This window comes from Octodon degus, unplaced genomic scaffold, assembly GCF_000260255.1.
Source record: "Octodon degus isolate 3935 unplaced genomic scaffold, OctDeg1.0 scaffold00062, whole genome shotgun sequence".
Classification (NCBI taxonomy): domain Eukaryota; kingdom Metazoa; phylum Chordata; class Mammalia; order Rodentia; family Octodontidae; genus Octodon; species Octodon degus.
Genome location: NW_004524638.1, coordinates 8,513,699 through 8,524,351, shown reverse-complemented (window position 1 = coordinate 8,524,351; position 10,653 = coordinate 8,513,699). Strand labels below are relative to the sequence as shown.

General features: G+C 42.3%; 1 pseudogene; it reads left to right on the top strand.

Moving 5' to 3' along the window:
* The window catches only part of LOC105742610, a 16,069-nt pseudogene extending 15,012 nt beyond the window's left edge, over window positions 1–1,057 (top strand).
* Window positions 1,058–10,653: the final 9,596 nt, after the last annotated feature.

The following is a 10,653-nucleotide window of genomic DNA, read 5'->3' as shown; positions in this document are numbered from 1 at the left end:
AGTTGCACTCCCATCACGACATGACACAGAGCCTGACGTGCACTGCCACTACCGCCACCTGTGCCACGAGGCAACAGTGGAAAGCCTGAGGTAGGCACGAGCACTACCAGCCTCCGGAACTGTGTGCTCAGTCAAGTCTGCTACTTAAAAAACTACCTACATGAGGTATTCTTGGGTATTTGGTTACAGCAGCACAGAGTTCACTAAGACAGTCATGGACCAAAATACCAGGACGTCAGAGGAGGAGGGGTGTGTGCGAGCGTGTGTGGCTGGAGGAAGCCTGTTTAACAGGTGCTGTTAGTGCACTTCCACTACAGAGAGAGAGAGAGAGAGAGAGAGAGAGAGAGAGAGAGAGAGAGAGAGAGACACGTGGCCAGGCCCAACTGCAGCCACAGCACAGCCGCCGCTGTGGCACAGAACAGCCAGACACAAAGAGAGCAAACCGAGAAAGAAAGAAGCACCCCAAGAAGAAGGAGAGTAAAGTCAGCATGAGCAGACCCTCCGCGCTCCTCTCCAGCAGCACCAGGAGGACTCAGAAGGAGCCGGCCGACTTCACTCTAGACCCTCCGCCCAACTGCAGTGCTGGTCCGCAGGGCGACAACGTCTAGGAGTGGAGAGCCACCATGCTAGGACCCCCAGGACTTGTGTATGAAGGAGGTAGATTCTTTTTGGATATCACTGTTACTCCAGAATGTCCCTTCAAACCTCCAAAGGTGATACTGTTACCCTTTGGACAAGACTGTCACCGTACTATGAGCAGTCAAGGAGTTATCTGCTTGGCTATACTGAAGGATAACTACAGCCCGGCACTCTTTCTAAAGTCCTCCTTTCTATCTGCTCACTTCTTACAGACTGTAACCCTGCCGACCCTTTGGTGGGAGGTACTCGCACTCAGTGTATGACCAGCAGGGCAGAGCATGACAGAATGGCCGGACAGTGCACCAAGAGATGCGCTTCACAAATTGAACTGAGTTTTCACAATTCTTATATTATTTGTCTGTTGCAGAAGAGAGCTGCATATGATTTTGAAGGGGCAGGGGAGGGTGGGAGTCGGTAAAGAGTACGGTATCTCCATAACAGATATTATTCAACCTTATTTCCTAAGATTTTGTTGTAACGTAAGATATCTTGCTACAGTAGACAAAATTGGTATTAGCATCTTTTAAAAGTCTTCATTTCTACAATATTGGCTGAAATACAGTATGGAAAAGAATGTACACTTAGACATTTAAATTCTATTGCTTGTAGTATGTAATTTTTAAACAGCTTAATTTGTACAGGTTATACACGTGGCCATTTATGTAAAGTCACTGTAAGATGGCATACTTTTTGTTTTAAAAATTGGAATTTGTCCCTTTCTTCAAAATGAATGTGAATATTTAATATAGTTGTGGCTATAAGACACCATGTAGGAAATGAATAGTTAATGTATTTTATTTTATACTCAATTTACTTGAAGGTTTAAATCAGGACTCGTGAGAACCTGTAGTGAAATAACTAAGCTGTTAACCGTAAGGCGGGGACTAGGAGTCACTCGATGGACTGGTTACATGTTGCAGACTTCTTACATCTGCACTTGTTACTACGCTAATAAACCATATTAAAAACAAAAACAAAAAATCATGATGTGGCAAATGAGTATATGTATTACACTACACAGCATTTACTTCTCAAAGGTGACTGTATTAACAATTTACTTTTTTGTTTGTTTGGTTTTTGTTCAAGCTGGCCTTGAGCTCACAATGTGGTCCCGGCTGGCATCGAACTCATGACAGGTAACCTCCTGCCTTGGCCTCTTAAGTACACCCTCTAATTTGGCTACTAATTTGTTCTAATGTCCTTAAGAAATCCCAAGTGAGGACAAAAATAAAATTGGAGGACAATATTTTTTTAAACAATAAAATCTTTCTCACATACATAAAATTTCATCCATTTATGAAACATACATCTTAAATTATCACTATCATATCTGTTTACCTGTTTCTTTTCTTAACTCAAGTATGCCTGCGTTTATTATCTACATGACTTCAGTTCTTTCCTACCTTGAAAAAACACCTTGGAAAACCTTGCTACTCAAAATACGGTCACTTGCCCTGTAACACTGAAAGCTCTGGGAACATGGTAGAAAGGCGGAATCTCAGGCTTCCCTTAAACCTACCTATTTGCACTTCTGTAAAATTCCCTGATAATGGACGGACACTAAACTTGTCAGGCAGTCCTATTTTTCACTGAGATATACAAGGCTATAAGGGACATGATCCCACACGTAGAATAAAATAAAGTCTAACTCAATTCAAGATCACAGATTATTTTGAACTTATAAGAGAACGGATGTCACAGAGTAAACAACTGTGTTCAATTAAATGAGGGGCAGGAAAGAGGGCAGCAACTACTCACCGGGCCAGAAGTAGGAGCATGTAAAAAGAAGATAGTTTGGGAAGTATAGGAGCAAGTCAGGGCACACGGAAGAAGAGACAGTCCGAAGCCAGTGTGCACACGTAAACTGCGTGAGTCCACACCTTCCCGAAGGTTTTCACCTCACGTCCCATCAGAAACCAAAACACAGAAAGAAGAGTCCTGAAGAAAGTGTCCACTGTGCACAGACCTGCAGGATGGGAACAGCAACTGCACAGAGGACCATAAAACTCTACCTACAATCTCTCAGTCTCAATCTCTCCCATAAATCAAAATCTTAAATATATGAGATGGGCAAAAATCCTGTCACCCTTACAGCAAGAAGAAGGACCAAGCATCCATTTTGCCAGGGACTGCTTTGGTTTTATCACTAACAGTTTCACGCCACAAAAAAATCCCTTCATAAGTACTTCCCAAATTCTCTCTCAGGTGATAGGTACAGAAGTTTGAGGGGAAAGTACAATTACTAAGTATAAGGGTCACAAAAAATAGGGGGCTAAAGTCAACACTGCTTTTAGTATGAAATGGAACTGGTATGGTTATTCCCTTCCCTTTGTGGCAATAACTAATGCCTTTCCTCCTTACCCACTGAGCTCAATAACTAGGATTTGTAGCCCACTGTTTCGGATCGTTGGTTGTTACGTCTCTTCCGGCGCTGCCACTAAAGGATTGAGTGTGTCATAACTCTGTGTCTCCTTCTCTCCCTCTGCCCACACCCTCAGCTGCCCTCAGAAGAAAGGGAAAAGTCTGATCACGTTAGGTGCGCTGGGTTCGCTTCTACATGTAGTTGCCTTTTCCTGGTTAAGCTTTCTGGTTATTTGGCAAAATGTGAGACTATACTCTCGCCTACGCTTGAGTAGGGGACAGAGGACTAAGACAAGGTTAAAAGGACTCTGGAACAGTTTCTAAGGCATCTCAACTTATGAAAGCACCAGTAGAATAAGATTTTCCAGGCCCCAACAACACCAACGCTCCAACAGCGGCCCATGAATTATCCGGGGCACACCACAAAATCAAAGATACATTATTGTGTTGGCCTCCTGATTGTTCTATAAAATTAAGTCAAGTCAAATTTCCTGTTCTAAAGGTTTCCACAGAAATATCAAGTGTATAAGCAAAAGGGGAATTTCTTACAACAAGTACATTGGTTACTCATAGTGCAGAAATGATTCTGTCAGATCTTATCGGTGATCATGTTACAGCTTGTGTCTAGACGTCCCATCACACCTCAGTCGTCCCATCACACCTCAGTCGTCCCATCACACCTCAGTCGTAACTGCGGCTTTTTGGAGGAGGCTGGATCTAGGGTGTGTGCAGTTGGGATAAAGGATATGATGCTGGGATTGATTTATGATGCCAAAATTAAGGCTGCCCCACCCTGGGTGTGCTATCTGCCCTAGGGATGGGCAGCCTGGATAAGATGTAAGGGACAGAAAGCAGGTCACTGCTGTCCCTTGTTGCCTTCTGCCTGCCTGCTCTGCAGTGCCCCTCTGCATGCCACAATCTATCTTACAGCCAACCAACTATGGACCGAAACCTCTACAAACTGTAAGCTAAAAAAACCTTTCCTGCTTTAACTTTGGGTGTCAAGTATTTCATCCCAACAAGAAAAATAAGACATCAAACTTCGTACAGTGTTTAATCTCAGCAGCAACAAGAAAAAAAGTTCCTCTAGCTCTTATGTACTTTAATTAGAAAAATGAAGTTTCAAATCATATGCTTGACTTCTTTGAAAATTTTAATAAAATGCAAGATGTCTGTGTGGTAAGAAAATTACAGTGAAAGGAACATTGAAAAAGCTTCTCAAGGGGCCGGGGAGATGGCTCAGTGGAATAAGCGCTTGCCTGGCAAGTTCAAGGGCCTGAGTTCAATCCCCGGTTCCACCAAAAAAAAAAAAACAAAACCTCAAAATAGAGTCCCGTGGTCATTATGGATGCAGGACTATGGACATAATTGGAATGTAAACTTTGGACACTTCTACCCTTCAATCACAGGCATCTGGAATTACCTAAACAACAGCACACTTGCTCGGTGGCCTAAGATACACACCAAGCGGCTAGTACCCCCCAAATCTAACGCACATTTCTATTCTGTGTGCATGTTCTTTGTCTTCTATGTCACCAGCCCATTCCGTCTCAACATACACGTCACCACTTTCCACGTGCTGCTGAGAACACCAATTCAGAACAGCTGAACCCGTTTCTCCCCATGTGATTTCTAAAACACCCTAAAACTCCCTCTATTTTTGTAGTTTCTGAATTTAAATTGATCAACAGCTGCTAACTTACACAAACACATCCTAGACTTTGCTCACTTATCTGCAAACAGCGCAAATGTAAATTTTGGCGAATCCATTTGTCTATAAGCTTCTTAGCAAATAAGCTTCTTACCATGAAAAGGTCTTACCTGCTAAATGGTCAGCATTCTCCACAGCATGCTGCTTAAAAGGGATGTTATTTGCGTGCTAGTAAAATAAAAACTTCACAATACAAAATGTTGGTCATTTTTAAGTTGCTCAGTACATGCAGGGGCAGGGAGACAGCTCGGCAGCACAAGCGCCGCCTGGCAAGCACAAGGTCCTGAGTTTGATTCCTGGTAACAACAACGAAAAATAATACAGAAGCACAGAGTGATATTTTTGCTCTTAAGCAAATGGAAGATTAAGTCCCTCAATATGTGCTTGCAAGATGCTTATTATTGCTATAGAAAGTATATCAAAGTGTCAGCTTTCTGTAGTATTTTTTCAAGTATAGAAAAAAGAATGCCATTTTCCAGTCTTAAGGACTGAATGGAAAAAAGCAAGGGAAGAAATCTGAATTCACATAGCATGAGAATAGTGCCTCTGATGAACTACAATTCTACCGGAACTAGCCATAAAAGAAATGAACATACTCGTAACACGTTCAGAAAACAAGTTCAGACTTCTGACAAATAAACAGAGCTTCTCAGATCAAATCTAGCAACGCCCAACACCTTCCTTTCATAACCCAAGTTCCCACAATAGACTTGAATTTTCTTTATTCATAGTTCTTTCTCAGCCAACTAAAATCTGGCTTCTCCCCACGAGGTAATCATAAAATTACTCCAACAAAGACTTCAGCCTCTTCTGTGCTACTAACGCCAATGAATCCCAGCCCTAGGTATTCTTGCTCTTTGACCTAAGTAAAGCATCAGACAATTCCTCTCCCTGAAAGGCTTCTGGCTTCTGGAATATATTATTCCTGTTATTTTTCATGGCTCTCTGGACAACCTTCCTCACTTGATTCTGGTTGTTCCTCTTCCCTTCCAATAAATATTGCTATTTTTCAGCTTTAATTCCTAGATCTACTATTTTTACTCACTCTGGCCTTAGTTACTCCATATATGAATAGGATTCCAAACTTGAATCCTCCTCTGGCACCCAGAGTGCATGTAGTCGATTGACTACTGAATACTGTTGTAATTTAAACATGGAGCGACCGCCCGAAGTCCTATATATGGAGGGCTTCATGCCCAGTGCAGCGATGTTCAGAGATAAGGCCTAGAGGGTGACGAGAAGCTGCTAAGTCACCGATGGACCGCGCTGCTGATGACAGCACAGCTGACCGCGCTAAGGGAAGGCGGGCCCCTCACAGAAGCAGCAGGTCGCTGCGGGCGTGCCCACCTCCCACCCCACCCCCTCTCCTCTTCCTCCTCCTCTTCTCCTCCTTGGGCTCTCCCTCTTGCACTCGCTCTGGTTTTTTTCCCTTCTCTCTGTTGCTAGGAGATAGGTAAGTAGCTGTCCTTCTGCCACGCCCTTCCACCATATCTCTGTCTTGAACCTGATCGTGGACTGCAAGAGCCAGAGTAAACCCTTTCCTCCTTTCAATTGTTTATGTTAGATATTTGTTCACAAAGACAAAAAGCCAAGACAGATATGTTTATATAGTCTCAAGTATCTTTATTGTGTCTCAAGTATCTAACCCCTAGAAAGCCACAAAGAAACTCAAATCTTAGGGCCAGGGAGATGGCTCAGTAGAATAAGCGCTTCCCTGCCAAGCGGAAGGGCCTGAGTTCAATCCCTGGTTCCACAAAAAAAGAAAAAGAAAAAAGAAACTCAAATCTTAGAAAGCCTATAAAAATTAATTCAAAAATCTAAAGGAAAATTAAGAAATTTATGACAATTACAAGTCCCAAAATTAGTTTTCTGACTTCCAAACTTTTCACATAATATATAAATGTATTTGGGCTTTTTGTTTGTTTGTTTTCTGTATTTTAGGGGAGGGTCTACGGAGTGTTCAGGGTCTCACTACTAAATTGGATCCGCCAGTTTACAGCCTCCCAAGTGCTAGGGTTACAGGCGTGCACCACCATGCCCGGTCTCAATTGCTGTCTCGGTGCGCCCCAGGGGCAGGGAGGCACGGCAGGCCCGGGGATCCAACCCCCGGCCCCTGCACCTGCTTGCAGGCGCTTTAATCCGCGGAGCTATTTGGCCGGACCTATTAATGTATTTGCTTACTGGTTTCCGTCACTTTCAAAGACCAGTGCCATGCGTGCTTTCATAATCAGGTATACTGTGCAAACGTACATATGACAAGGATACGCTAACAATATACTTGAGTGTTATTAAGGGTCTGGGCTGGTTTTGCCCCAGCATGTGTTAAAAATCCCAACTGGCAAAAAAGAAAAAAAAAAATCCCAACTGACAATATCCTCAAAGGAGGAGTAATGGTCAAGGTTTCGGAGTGACAAATGTTACCAAATCGGGTTGCATGGTCAGGCAGACCACTCACAGCCTGTTTCTTATCTGTAAAATAGAATTCCTTTCCCTTCCGAAGGTAGTAAACAAAAGTTACACAAAAATTTAGGTCAGCATGTCTAACACAGCAAATAGTCAATATGGGAAGTAAATGTAGTAAAGATGGTCTTCAAAGCAAGCAATGCTCAAAGCCCCTGTAGGTCTTCCATAAAATACAAAATGCTTTATACAAGAAAAACCCAGAAGTAATGGCACAAAATACCTGGTTGGCTTTAAGATTATAACTTGTTATAAATAACACAATGTACTAAATAATCTACCCTAAAATTCAGAGTAAAGACAGAAAATCTAAATTAAGCCCTATAAGAACATCATCCTAAATTGAGTGTCCTTGAAACTTTTAGATTCATAAACAGCACTGCCTCAGTCAACTACTTTTTAGTTGATTAGAACAGTGATCTTCGGAATCCCTATAATCCTGAAAGTAGTAAAATTCTTCACAAGAAGATCACCGCTGTACAACATTGATGGTGAACCTTTCAGAGACCAAATGCAAAACTGTAAACCAAAACCCATTTATTTATCACAAAGTACTAACATTGCAATTAAACCTGAGCCTTTTAGCTTAGAACAAAACAACCCATGCATTAATATCTTCTGCCTTAAAAGAAAATCACAATCACACACGTACCGTAGGTTTGCAACTACTCTTGTAAGAGCTGACAAACATCACCAACAATGTGACAGACGCCACTGGTTGGCTGGAGAGATAACAGAGCGATAGTCCTTGAGGTGTCTCTCAAGATTTAACCCTACTGAGAAGTGAGGACTAAGGGGACAGTTATTTTTTAAAACAGGGAGAGATAAGACCAAATACAAAGAAAAACATTTGAAAACCCTATGGATGAATGAGAAAAGTGATGGACAGCAGAGAAAATAATACACTAGAAATAAGAAAGCACCAGGAAGCGGACTTTCTTACTCAGAGAAGTTTCCACAGTCACAAGGACTGAGTGGCACAAAGGACAACAGCCTGAGAGCACTCGAAGCGGGCAGTGGACTAGGCCGGAGCAGCTCGCTCTCGCTGAAACCGTCCGAGAAGCACGCCAGCTGAAACAGCAGGGCTCCGGAGGCATCCAGCGCAATGACCAGAATGTCCACAAATAGAACCCCTCACAAATTACTGTTTCAAAACACACTACAAAAGGACTCTCAAGAGCTAAACGAAGCTACATGGTGCTCGTTATACTTTTATTCAAGTAGAGAAGAAAATGCAAGATCTTCAAATATGGTACCATCAAAACAGGTGGTTCAAAGTTTTCCTGAAAAATCTTTTTTTGCAGGGAGGGAAAAGTCATTAAGGGCCTTCGCGCTGAGCTTCTTCTATGTCTTTATTTTATTTTATTGTTATTTTAAGCCAGAGTCTCTCAAATTAAATTGCCCAAACTGAACTCCAATACATGATTCACCTGCCTCAGCCTCCCAGAGTGAAGGATTACTGACATGCAAAGACACCCAGCTGCCCTGGAAAGCCTTCTGTCTGCAAAAGCCTCTTATTAGCTACATCATTTGAGGCAATTTTTAACATGTAACTACTTGTTTCTATGTGATTGTTTCCATTAACTTACAACAGAGAGAAGCCTCTGAGGTATGACAAGGCTGGAGCCCTATAAAGCACATACCAATTAATTCAGCCCACATGAATAAGATGCTAATAAAATCTGCAGTCGGGGATTTAGTCCCTGTGTTCCAGCTACTTTATACTGAGATGCCCAAGGAAACCAGGTAAGCAGGCCTCTGGCTGTGCAAACTTACCACTATTTCTTTAAAACTAAAACAATCTCTGCCACCATTCAAGATCATCCGTATCCTTTGGTTCCAAGTAATCTTTTGAATGACCTGAAAAATCATTGAGTTTATATTATTTCAATTTTTGTACCCCAAAATTTGTTTATAGAAACTTGCTTGTTACAACAGCCATAAAAAGAATCAGTAAGTGATTACAGACAGAAAATATCAAATTAATTATACTGGTGAACTAAACTAAGGCAATGTTTGACTTGTATGGAAGCCATATTTTCTAAGTTTCTATCTAGTATTTATAATTGAATTGAGAAGTAGAGAGGGGCTGGGGAGATGGCTCAGTAGAATAAAACCTTGTCTGGCAAGCACAAGGTCCTGAGTTCAATCCCCGGTTCCACAAAAAAAAAAAAAAAAAAAGAAGTAGAGACAATAATCAAGGAAAATATGCATCAAAAAGTTCATTTAATAGAAAAAGAGGTAAGTCTCATGGGTAAAGAATTACCCTTCTGTTCATATCCAGTAGCAAATCTACACAAAATAAAACAACGAGCTAGGAGCAAAGACAAGGAGCTATAGTAACAAGCACTAATGAGGAGAGGAGAGACACGACAGAAGGACTGAAGACACAGCCTACGGCTCTCATTGGAGGGAATGACCCTCAGACGGGGTGCTTTTGCGAAGCCCTCCTCCACAAGCTCTGCATTCGCATCTCCTCCAAGGAATATTTAAGTAGGGCAGAAAACATGTTTAGGTCCTACAACTATGGTAAAGATAGTAGCAGGGCCACTCGTATTTAATGGGAAAAGGATGCTGCTAAATATCCTACATAGAGGACAGTCCCCACAGCAAAGAATTGCCTGCCCCAAAATGAACATCCTGCTAAAAGTAAGAAACCTGAATATGGAGGAAGGAATACTATACATCCCAATACCTTTTTTTTTTTTTTTTTTAATGTATTTGGTACAGGGTCTCACTATATAGCTCGGACTTGGACTTGTAGTTATCCTCCTGTTTTCAGCCTCCCCAGCTCTGAGATTACAGGCATGGGTCACTACGCCCAGACTCAGTGGCCGGCTCAGAGGCAGGGCTGGTGCGTGCAAAATGAGGTACTGGGGATCGAACCCTGGTCCCTGCACTTGCCTAAGCAAGCGCTTAGTCCACTGAGCTATTTCATCGATCCACTCAATATCTTTTTAAAGGAATCACTGCACTAGAACCCAGTACAAGAATGTGTTCAAAATAAAGGTCCTTAAGCCCCTCTCAAAAACACACTAATATATTAATCACTTGCATGAGCAAGCCTGCAACACAAAATTTTGAACAGAAATGGTTTTTCAATGTGCTCACATAAAGAAGCAAACGCCAGTTATTAGGTAGGGCCACCTACCCGAAATGCCACCTCCTCACTCCCCCCCCCCCCGCCCCTGAATCTGGACTGGACCCAGCGACTTGCTTGACAGCAGCACGGAACAGAACTGATTTTCTGGGACATCCAAGACAGAATCATGTCAAAGGAGCTGGGTAATGGATCCCACTGATGTCCACACCTTAATTCTCCAAGCTGTGACTGTGACTTTCCCTGGCAAAAGAAACTACACAGGTGCGATTAAAGATTTTGAGAGCGATTAGCCTGGATTATCTGGGCGGGCCCTAAACATAATCACAAAAGTCCTTCTAAGAGAAAGGCGAAAAGGTCAGTGAGAAAGGAGGCAACGCAA